The sequence below is a fragment of the Leptonychotes weddellii genome, chromosome X (assembly GCF_054177405.1).
Source record: "Leptonychotes weddellii isolate Sample4059 chromosome X, ASM5417740v2, whole genome shotgun sequence".
NCBI lineage: Eukaryota > Metazoa > Chordata > Mammalia > Carnivora > Phocidae > Leptonychotes > Leptonychotes weddellii.
The window spans coordinates 59,096,494-59,108,963 of NC_138385.1; the positions used below are offsets into that span (position 1 = coordinate 59,096,494).

General features: G+C 37.9%; 1 pseudogene across 1 annotated transcript in view; it reads right to left on the bottom strand.

Moving 5' to 3' along the window:
• Positions 1-12,133, bottom strand: part of LOC145717835 (SWI/SNF-related matrix-associated actin-dependent regulator of chromatin subfamily E member 1 pseudogene) — a 171,071-nt pseudogene extending 158,938 nt beyond the window's left edge. The window contains exon 1 of the transcript XR_014141306.1: positions 5,518-12,133. The product of XR_014141306.1 is annotated as an SWI/SNF-related matrix-associated actin-dependent regulator of chromatin subfamily E member 1 pseudogene (transcript). The remainder of the gene's footprint in view (positions 1-5,517) is intronic.
• Positions 12,134-12,470: the final 337 nt, after the last annotated feature.

Here is a 12,470-nt window from a genome sequence, read left to right on the forward strand (position 1 = left end):
GAGAGACGATGGACTCTGAAAAACAAACTGAGGGTTCTAGAGGGGAGGGGGGTGGGAGGATGGGTTAGCCTGGTGGTGGGTATTGAGGAGGGCACATTCTGCATGGAGCACTGGGTGTTATGCACAAACAATGAATCATGGAACACTTCATCTAGAACTAATGATGTAATGTATGGGGATTAACATAAGAATAAAAAAAGACAAAAAAAAAAGACAAGTGCCTCCTTAATATCCATCACCTATTTAACCAATTCCCCTTCACCTCCCCTCTGTAACCATCAGGTTTTTTTTCTCTGTAGTTAAGAGTATGTTTCTTGGTTTGGCTCTTTTTTTCCCTATGATCATTTGTTTTGTTTCTTAAATTCCACAGATGCCATGCAATTATATGGTATTTGTCTTTCTCTAACTGACTTATTTCACTTAGCATAATACTCTCTAGTTCCATCAACGTCATTGTAAATGACAAGATTTCATTCTTTTCTGTGGCTGAGTAAATAGTCCATTGCATATATATAACACACATTCTTTATCCATAACTCTATATCCATCAGTTTGACAATTTAGACAAAATGGACCAATTCCTAAAAAACAAAAACAAACAAAACCCCCAGAAACTATTAAAGCTCAATAAATAAGAAATATATTACCCAAATAGTCGCACATCTATTAAAAATTTTTCGCCTGGGTGGCTCAGTCATGAGCATCTGTTTTTGGCTCAGGTCATGATCCCAGGATCCTGGGATTGAGCCCACATCAGGGTCCCTACAGGGAGCCTGCTCCGACCCCACTCGGGCTCTCTCTCCCTATCTCTCTCATTCAAATAAATAAAGTCTTAAAAAAAATTTTGTTGTTGTTTAAAACCTTTTAACAAGAAAAACTCTAAGCCCAGATGGCTTCATTGGTGAATTCTAACAAACATTTTTTTTAAAGATTTTATTTCTTTATTTGACAGAGAGAGACACAGCAAGAGAGGGATCAGAAGCAGGGGGAGTGGGAGAAGGAGAAGCAGGCTTCCCACCAAGCAGGGAGCCCAATGTGGGGCTCGATCCCAGGACCCTGGGATCATGACCTGAGCTGAAGGCAGATGCTTAATGACTGAGCCACCCAGGTGCCCCAAATTCTAACAAACATTTAAAGAAGAAATCATACCAATCTCACACAAATATCCAGGAAATAAAAGGGAAAATGACCCAACTTATTTTATATGAGGCTAATATTATCTTGATACCAAAGCCAAACAAAACATTACAAGAAAGTAAACTATAGACCAATATCACCTATGAACATAGATGCAAAAACTTCAATATTCAAAAATTAATCAATGCAATTCACCATATAAACAGAATAAAGAAGAAAAAGCAGATGATCCTCCATAGGTACAAAAAAAAAAGCATTTGATAAATTTCAGCACCTATTTTTGATAAAAACTTAAGCAAACTAGTGTTAAAAGGAGACAGCAGGCCCCAGTGGAGTCACTTATGCTAAACCCCACCAAGACTTAATACCTAACCTAATTGCAGCTTCAGCTTCTCCCAGATATATGACCTTTGACCATTCAACCTGGAATTTCCTGGTCAGCACTAAGAGGTAGTCCACTGATTGGATTCTCCTTAGGGAGAGTGACCTTGTCTGAGACAATGCATTCTTTGCTAATAGTTTCTTTTCTTTTATTCCCTCTCTGCCTTTAAAAAACTTTCCTTTTCTGCAACTTGATGGAGCTCCTTTATATTTGCTAGATGTGATGCTGTCCAATCAATGAATTGTTGAATGGAACCAATTTGATCTTTAAATTTACTCAGTTGAATTTTTGTTATTTACCAATAAGAAAAAAATTTCTTCAATCTGATAAAGAGCATCTACTAAAAATCTAGAGCTAACAAGATAAATTTTTAAAAGATTTTTTTATTTGTTTGAGAGAGAAAGAGAGAATGAATGGGAGGGGCAGAGCGAGAGGGAGAGAGAATCTCAAGCAGATTCTGTGCTGAGTGTGGAGCCTGATGCAGGGCTTGATCTCACAACCCTGAGATCACAACCTGTGCTGAAACCAAGAGTTGGATGCCTAGCCTGCACCACCCAGGTGCCCTGAGAGCTAACAAGATACTTAATGGTGAGAGATTTAATAAATCCCTCCTAAGATCAAGAAAAAAACAAGGATGTACATTCTTATAACTCCTATTCAACAACTACAGCAGTGCTTAGGGGAAATTTATGGCATTAAATGCTTACATTAGAAAACACAAAAGGTCTCAATTGAATAGTCTAAGCATCCAACTTAATAAAACTAGACAAAAAATAGCAAATGAAGTTCAAAGTAAGCAAAATGAAATAATCAGAAATCAATAAAATTTTTAAAATTTTAGTTGACACACAATATTACGTTACTTTCAAGTGTATACAACATAGTGATTTCACAAGTCTATACATCATGCTATGCTCATCAAAAGGATAGCTACCATCTGTCACTCTACAACACTATTACAATGCCATTGACTATTTTCCCTATGCTCTACCTTTTATCCCCATGACTTATTCATTCCATAACTTGAAGCCTGTATCTCCCACTCCGCTTCAACAATTTTCCCCTGTTCTGGTCTCCTCTCCTCTGGCAACCATCAACTTGTTTTCTGTATTTATGGGTCTATTTCTGCTTTTTGTTTCTTTGTTTCTTTGTTTTATTTTTTACATTCCACATATAAGTGAAATCATATAGCATTTGTCTTTCTCTGTCTGACTTATTTCACTTAGCACAATATCCTCTAGGTCCATTCACGTTGTTGCAAATGGCAAGATCTCATTCATTTTTATGGTTGAATAATATTCCATTGTATACATATATCACATCTTCTTTTTTTTCCACTTATTATTATATTTGGACCTTTAAGAAACATATACCATCAGAGGTGCTGGGGTGGCTCAGTTGGTTGAGCATCCAACTCTTGGTTTCAACTCAGGTTATGATCTCATGGGTTGTGGGATCAAGCCCCATGTCAATCTCAGTGGTTGGTGGGGGATCTGCTTGAGATTCTCTCCCTCTGCCCCTCTCCCCACTCACATGCTTTCTCTCTAAAATAAAAATAAATAAATCTTTTTTTAAAAAAGAAACATATACTATCAGATATACCACTATTCTAGTGGAAAAATCTATTCTAGTTTTGGGGAAGCATACGTGTCACAAACTATTTTGCTTCTAGTCTCCAAGACTTTACTAAGAGTTTATCAAAAAGTGGGCTCTGTGGGTTGCCTGTGTGGCTCAGTTAAGTGTCTGCCTTCGGCTCAGGTCATGATCCCAGGGTCCTGGGATTGAGCCCCACATCGTGCTCCCTGCTCTGCCGGGGGGCCTGCTTCTCCCTCTCCCTCTGCCTGCCACTCCCCCTGGTTGTTCTCTCTCTCCCTCTGTCAAATAAATAAATAAAATCTTTTAAAAAAAAGTAGGCTCTGATCTATGGTATCCTGAGCCTTGAGGTTTTGAATGTTTTGATTACTGTAGAACAATTTCAAGGGGATGAACTTAATTCCCAGCCGTTTTCCTTCTGGAATGGGCTAATTGTTTTGAAGTTACACAGTCCACTGCAAGAATATTCAATTTTTTAAGCTTTGTGATCTATTTAGTCTTTAGAAAACGTGGTAAAAAAGTAATTTTCTGTGCAATAAGGATGAACTTATCAGAACATACCAAATATTAATTATAACAAAAAGCAGTATACATAATGTCTATGTCCAATGTTCACTTTAATGACTACTTCATAGGCTAGTAACTATTCTTTTTTTTTTTAAGATTTTTATTTTATTATTATTTATTTGAGAGAGAGAGAATGAGAGACAGAGAGCATGAGAGGGAGGAGGGTCAGAGGGAGAAGCAGACTCCCTGCCAAGCAGGGAGCCCGATGCGGGACTCGATCCCGGGACTCCAGGATCATGACCTGAGCTGAAGGCAGTCGCTTAACCAACTGAGCCACCCAGGCGCCCAGGCTAGTAACTATTCTTAACTATAGAGACTATTTCTGGATCAATACAACCCAAGCATAGCTGCAGTCAACTCCTTAACACAACTCTTGGTATCTGACATTGATTAAAAAATAAAAAAGGGTAAGTGAACAAATACTCATATATGATGTTTTCAAGAAGCTACTCTTTGTGGAAGTATATAAGAAAAGGGACTTTCAGTAAGCTATTGATGGGAACTGGGAGGTTTATGGCTATGGCTTTGGAAAGCACCCCAGGGAGTAGTAGGAAGGCATCTGTAAGAGTAGATTACACAGCATCAAAGGATAACTATCTAAAAGAGGTGGGCATTTTCTCAATTAACTTAAATTCTGAGACTTTCAGTGGTTGAGGAATAGAAATAAGACCCAAAGAAAAGAACCATCTTCATAATGGCTTAAAAGGTGACTATGCCATTTGGCTTATGATGCTAAACGTTCCAAAAGCCTTTGGTGGTGTGATATGGACAAGAAAAGTATTAATAAACCAACCACATAACTCCATTAAAACTCAAAAACACTTATTTTTTTTGAAGTTTTATTTGAATTCCATTAGTTAACATATGGCATAACACTAGTTTCAGGTGTACAGTACAGTGTTTCAATACTCATATACAACACTCAGTGCACATCACAACAAGTGCAGTACTTAATCCCCATCACCTATTTAACCCATCACCCCCACCCCTCTCCCCTCTTGTAACCATCAGTTTTCTTCTCTATAGTTAAGAGTCTGTCCCTTGGTTTTCCTCTCTTTTATTCCCCCTATGTTCATTTGTTTTATTCTTAAATTCCACATGAGTGAAATCAGGGTATTTGTCATTCTCTGACTTATTTTGCTTAGCATAATACATTCTAGCTCCATCCATGTCATTGCAAATGGCAAGATCTCTTTCTTTTCATGGCTGAGTAATATTCCATTGTATATGTATGTGTGTGTATATATGTGTGTGTGTGTGTGTGTGTGTGTGTATAAAACTGCTAGAACTGATAAACAAATTCAGTAAAGCAGGATACAAAATCAACATACAGAAATCTGTTGCATTTCAATACACCAGTAATGAAGCAGCAAAAAGAGAAATCAAGGAATTAATGCCATTTACAATTGCACCAAAAACCATAAATACCTAGGACTAAACCTAACCAAAGAGGTGAAAGACCTATACTCTGAAAACTATAGAACACTGATGAAAGAAATTGAAGATGACACAAAGAAATGGAAAAACATTCTGTGCTTATTGACTAGAACAAATATTGTTAAAATGTCTGCATTACCAAATGCAATCTACACATCTAATGCAATTCCTATCAAAATACCAACAGCATTTTTCACAGAGCTAGAACAAACAATCATAAAATTTGTATGGAATTTTTTTCATTTAAAAATTATTTTTTTTAAAATTGTATTTATTTATTTGACAGAGGGACACAGCGAGAGAGGGAACACAAGCAGGGGGAGCAGGAGAGGGAGAAGCAGACTCCCTGCTGAGCAGGGAGCCCGATATGGGGCTCTATCCCAGGACCCTGGGATCATGACCTGAGCTGAAGGCAGACACTTAATGACTGGGCCACCCAGGTGCCCCTCATTTAAAAATTATTGAGAACACATAAAACGAGGCAACATTTCTTTTGTCTTGTCTTCCACTGTGGGGTCTGTTGGTGGTTCCTCCATTGTTGCACTGTTGCTCTCTGAGCCAGTGTTACTATCACTGGTCCTTTCCTCAGCTATACTGTCCACCCCCTCCTGCCTGCTCTACTTGTCCTCAGGAGTAGACGTGCCTTCTTCACCATTCTGTTGGCTTTCTGTCGCTGCCTCAAAGTTTGTCTCCTCTGTCTCTAATGGGATGCTCTAGTTGTCTTTCTTCTCCTTGGCCTTACTAGCAGCTTGCTTTTCCTCAAGAACCATGCAGCTCTGACTGCATTCAGGTTGCTGTGCTGCCTATTTCTCCCTTTCCTCCTGTCTTTTGCGAACTTGCTCCTCTGCCGGGGCAATTTCGGTGGCAATTTTTTTTTCCATATCCACTTCTACTTTCAAACCACATAAACTTTTAAGTTCATTGTTAAATGAATCTGTGGTTTTCACGAATTTCCTCTTCTTTTCCTGGTGTTGTTCCTCTATTTGAAGAAGTTCTGCTTATAGTTTATACTGATGAACCATTAAGGACTGGACCTGTCCTTTGAGGACCTGTGTTCTAGCTGTTGTGACAACTGACTGAACATCTGGCACCACACTCTCACTAAGGATTTCAATGATGAGGTGGTGGTTTCTCTGGAAACGGGTGGTGACAAGTCTGTCTCTGGAGACTTTCTTCCTCTAGAGCAGCTTCTGCATGACTTTTTGCATTTATCTAAGCAAGGTATGTAGGGGAATTATGATAGGCCTTCATAAATTAATTCTTTTCTGCTTCATGTTTATTTAAATATTCTTGTTTTTCTTCATCAGTGAGATCTTGACACATGCTATCAATAATCTTGCCAATCTCCCAGAAGCTTAGGTCAGGATTGGAAGCTTTTACTTAGTCCCAGACCTTTCTGCTGTACCTCATGTAGGGCATTAATGGCTTATCTGGTGGCTTTGGGCGTTTTTGAATCATAATAACAGAGGATGCCATGACCTGGCTGTTGGTGCCTGGGTTACCTCCCAACCTATAGTTGTAAGCAAGACGACTGTATGGATTGTATCCCACAGACCCCGGTGTGCTGAGCATTTGTGTTGCAGGAGCTGGATTGGGAGGTGGGGCATGCATAAGATGGTCTTTTTGACATTTTGGAAGATTAAGTTCTCAGTTCCTTAAGAATGAATCTGAGACATCTTGGGCAGAAAAAGTGTCCACTGCTCTGGCCTTATTTCCCCAACATCTTTATCCATTCATCTATCCAAGGACACTTGAGTTGTTTCATATCCTATTATAAATAATGCTGCAATAAATAGAGGGGTGTATACACCTTTTTGAATTAGTATTTTCATTTTCTTTGGGCAAATACCTAGTAATGGAATTACTGGATTATATGGTAATTTTATTTTTAATTTTTTGAAGAAACTCCATACTGGTTTTCACAGTAGCTGCACCAATTTGCATTTCTACCATCAATGCATGAGGGTTCCTTTTTCTCCACATCCTTGCCAAAACTTGTTATTTCTTGTCTTTTTGATACTAGCCATTTTGACAGGTGATATCTTATGATTTTGATTTGCATTTCCCTGATGATTAGTGATGCTGAACATTTTTTCTTGTGTCTGTTTGCCAGCTCCATGACTTCTTTAGAAAAATATCTATTCAGGTCCTCTGCCCATTTTTAATCAGATTATTTGGGTTTTGTTTTTTTTTTTTTTTTGGTGTTGAGTTATATAAACTCTTCATATACTTTGGATATTAATGCCTTACCATTTGCAGATACCTTTTTCCATCAATAGGTTTCCTTTTCACTTTGTTGATGGCTTCCTTTGCTGTGCAAAACCTTTTTATTTTGATGTTGTCCCAATAGTTTATTTTTGCCTTGGTTTCCCCTGCTTGAGAATACATGTCTAGAAAAATGTTGCTAGGGCTGATGTCAAAGAAGTTTTTGCCTCTGTTTTCTTCTAGAAGTTTTACAGTTTCAGGTCTCACATTTAGGTCCTTAATCCATTTTAAATTTCATTTTTTTGAATGTAGCTGTCCAGTTTTCCCAGCACCATTTATTGAAGAGACTGTCTTTTTCCCATTGGTTATTCTTGCCTCCTTTGTTGTATAGTAATTGACCATATAAGCATGGGTTTATTTCTGAGCTCTCAATTCAGTTCCATTGAGAAATCAGTGATTTAAAAAAAAAAAGTTTTTTTTTTTGTTTGTTTGTTTTTAGAGAGAGAACAAGTGGGAAGGGCAGAGGGAGAGGGAGAATCTCAAGCAGACTCTGCACTGAGCACAGAGCAGACTCGATAACATGACCCTGAGATCACAACCTGAGTCGAAACCAAGAGTCGGATGCTTAACGGCCTGTGCCACCCAGGTGCCCCAGTGATTTTTTTTAATTCAGAAAAGTTGATGAAATGAAAAGTTGGCTCTTTGAAAGGATGAATATAATTGATAAACCTCTGGCTATACAAACCAAGGAAAAAAAAAGGAAGAAACAAATTGCCAATATGAAAAATGAAAGTGGGACTAACACAACAACCCTGCAGACATTAAAAAGACAGAAAGGGGAAACATGAACAACTCTATGCCCATAAATTTGACACAGAGTTGGATTAGACCAATTCTCTGATTCAAAATAACAAAAGCCATTCAAGAAGAAATAGGTAACTTGAACAGTTCTATATCTACTAAATTTATTTTATAGTTATAAACCTTCCAACAAAACAGCAGGTTGGCATGGTTTTACTGGAAAATTCTATTAAATATTTAAAGAAGAATTAAAGTATAATAATCACAACCAATTTAAATGAACAATTTGATGAAGTTTGACATATATGACTATCTTCCCAGAGTAAAAGCAGAAAATTTATATATGGGAATTAATACATGTTCAGTAGCACTACCTTACATAAAGCAATAAAGTGGGTATGTTAAGTGTCATAAATATTTTTCATTATGGTCCACTGATCAAAAGTCACAAAACGTAGACCATTTCTTTTACTAAAGTACTCGCAACACTGGGCAATTTCCCTTTCCAACATTACACACACACATTTTGAGCATCTATCAAGTACACAGGACTTAACTAACGTTCTTGCCTCCAAATAACTAACAGTATAGTTACGAAAGTAAAACTTGGTAGTGTCAAATGAGGCCTGGGAGAGGTATGGTTTAAGGGTTTGAAGACTGGATAGGATTTAAAAAGCAAGAAGATAATGCTAACTACATCCATTCACATCTTAACAGCCATTTCATAGTAGTAAGACAATATGCTTGCTATCCCCCAAACCTCAAGAGCTCATTCTTACAGTCTTTTCTTGGTAAATGACACTGCCTCTGTCTGGAAACGCCTTTCATCCTCTTTTTCACCAAGTCATATCCCTTCAAGCTTTGAAAATGTTCAAGACTCTTCTCCTTCAGGGTTGATTCACTAATTAATTCATTTGCTCATTGAGAAATATTTATCAACCACCTAATACATCTAGGTACTGTGGATACAGCAGCAAACAACAAAATCCCCTCTCAAAGAACTATGTCATTTTAAGGGGAGAACATGCAATAAATAAATGAAAAAAAATGTAAAGTAGTGGATAAATGATATGAAGAAAAATAAAGCAAGAAAGGACATTAAACAAGGATAGTGTGCAGGAGATTTTTGTGTGCTGTAAAAGGTGGTCTGGAAGGATATTTGTGACTTGAGAAAAGACCCAAAAGAAGTGAGGAAGAAAACCATATGGTGCCTATCTGTGGAGGTGGAGAAAGATATTCCACACAGAGGGATCAGAAAGTACAGAGACTCCAAGGCATACTTGGCATGTTTGGTACTAAGAGTAAGGGGTGGTGTGGTAGAAACTGTGGTCAAAAAGTAGCATTATGTAAGCCATATTGAGGACTGTTTACATAAGAAGCCAGGGGGAGCAGAAGAGCAACATGATTTGATATGTTTTAAAAGGACCCTATGGTTGTTGTGTAGAGATTAGAATAAAATAGGATGCAAGGATGGAAGCAGAAATATCAGTTATGAGGGTACTGAAATAATGTAGCTCAGAGATAACAGTGGTTTATATCAGGATGGTAGTACTACTGGAGAGGATGAGGAGCAGCGTGGATATATTTAAAATTCAGAGCAGATAGAATTGCTAAGGGATTGGCTGTGGGGTGTGAGAGGAAAAAGGAGACCTAGGGTATAAATGCTGGAGGAATGTCCTTTTGTAGGCAAGAGATGATGGAATCTAGTGCATAAGTGTATGGGTTGACTTTAGATAAAAGCATGTACAGTTTATAGTAACAGGAGAGAAGATAGAGAAAATAGGCACAGATGCAAGTAGGTGAGTAGGTGTGGGAGGAGGAACTTTTGGAGGTTCACAACTGATTGTTTTATTTTTTCTCAATGAAAGGAGAAATGTGGAACTGAGAGTAAAGAGGAAAGATGTGATGAAGATTTAATGAGAGAAAAGAGGCCAGGAAATAGTCATCCAAGGAGATATCCTGACCAAACTGACCCAGATCCAGTTACTCACTTTACCAAATCCTAGCACCTCCACATCAATTTCCACCCAGCAAGATTCATTTTTACTTGGTAGATGTTCAACTGTGCTCTCTATTTGCTCTGATTCCTTCAATAAATCCTCACCCAATGGGGGTACTCTATGGTTTACTAGAAAGAGAATAATAATTAGGGGCAAACTATCTACTCCATTGTGAGGAGAAACCTCACAACTCTTAAATCTGGGCTCTTCTCTCCATCTCCACTGTCACCTCCCTAGTTCAGGCCTTCATCATTTCTCACTTGGGCTTTTGCAGCACCAGCCTCCTAACTTATCTCTTGACCTTTCCCCTCACCTCTCTCCAATCCATCGTCCACACCACCGCTGATATATAAATTTATTCAACTCCCCTGCTTAAACCCTTCATTATTATCCCTCTCCTTTTTCTCTTTAACGACTTGCAAAATTTTCCAGCTGAATCTATCACTCCATCTCCTTCTCTTGCCTCACATCCTACACCCTAGCCATGCCAAATTACATTTGATCCTTGAATACATCAAATCCTTCAATTCCCCTGTGCCCCTGTACATCCTGTTTCCTCTACCTGAAATGCGCATCTGCCCTTTCTCAACAAGGTATTTTTACTAATCATTAGAGACATAACTCAAAGGTCAACTTCTCAGTGGCACCACATGCAGAGGTGACCTCTTTTCTGTGCTTACATGCCTCCCCCATAGTACTCATCTCACTATATCAAAAGTATTTATGTATCTAACTTCCCCACTAGATATATTATTCATCTTTTATCACAAGCACTTAGCACAGTGCCTGGCACATAGTACATCAACAAATGTTTATTGAATGAGTTGATTGTAGAATTGAGATTAGAAACAGCAATAAAACAAAAATATAAGTTGACAGATGAAATACAAATAAAAATTCTTTAACATACCCAAACAAGATATATTTCTATAAAATGTCTTAGGAATAGGAAAAAAAAAGAGAAAATTTCAGCAATCTTAAAGAAGCAGATTTAACTTTTGACAAAGATGACAAAACGAGACCTGACAGAATAATGCATAGCACAGCAAATACTCCTCTTTTTTCACCAAGTATGCCCAACAACAGATGGAATAAGTTTTTATTCTGAAGTGTTTTTAAGGCAGATATTGACTCTAGAAAACAAGTTATCTATAAACTTCTGCTCAGAATAGTAGGAATTTCCCAAGGTTTTATGTATTATGCACAATAAAGAACAAATGTTGTCATATGTGTGGCCCTGCAGTTTACAAAGCACTTTCACATGTATTGCCTCATTTAATTCTCACAACAATCCTGTCAGGTAGGTTTTATTGTCCTCCTTTTACAGATGAAGAAACTGTGGTTCAGAGAATCCCTAATCCAACATCACATAGTAAGAGTTAGAGGTAGAGCTAGGATTCTAACCCACATCTGTCTGTCTGTAAATCTATTATTCACTATACAGGCTGAGTTGATATTTTCATGGCTTCCCAACAAGTACACCAAAGTGAAGCCAATGAATTGTTGATGTGTTTTTTTGTACTTTCTTTTTTCCCTCTTGATTCTTCTTAGTATTTTCTACTGACCTAGAAAACCTCAGAATATGACCTTATTTGGAGATAGAATCTTTACAGAAGTAATTACATTAAAGTGAGGTCACTAGGGTGGGCCCTAATCCAATATGACTGGTATTCTTATAAAAAGGAATAAATTTGGACAAAGAGATACACATAGAAGGGAGACAGTATGAAGAGACATAGGAAAAAGATGACCATCTACAAGCCATGAGAGACACCTGGAATAGATCCTTCACTGATGGTCCCCAGAAGGAGTCAACCTTGCCAATACCTTGATTTCTGACTTCTAGCATCCAAAAACTAGGAGACAATAAACTTCTGTTGTTTAAGCCACCCAGTCTGTAGTACTTTGTTATGGCAGTCCTAGCAAACTCATACTGGTAAGCCTAGTAATTTTTGACTGAATGCCAGACATTGCATATTAAACGTTGGAGGAGCTCTGAATGATATTATCTTCCTTCAGAGATTTACTTTTGTTCCTGCCAGGTGATGAAGGACAGATCACCTTAATCCTGCCTGAGATTGAGCTGATTCAAAGCTGTGTTTTACTCTTTGTGAGGAATGGCATTTTTATAGTTTATCCTTTCTCCTGAAGTTTAGCCCTTTGGGGATCCCAAATGAAAACCTGAAGTAATTACCAGTGTTCCTCCTCTTTGGCAGGCTCTAAACTCCAATTTCTGATGCTCCAGCATTGTGAAACTTGCTGAAAGCTCTGCTTAGCTACTCAGATTTGTATCTGCCACTTTCTGCTTAATTTCTCAATTTCTTTGCCCTGTACCACTTAGAAATCAG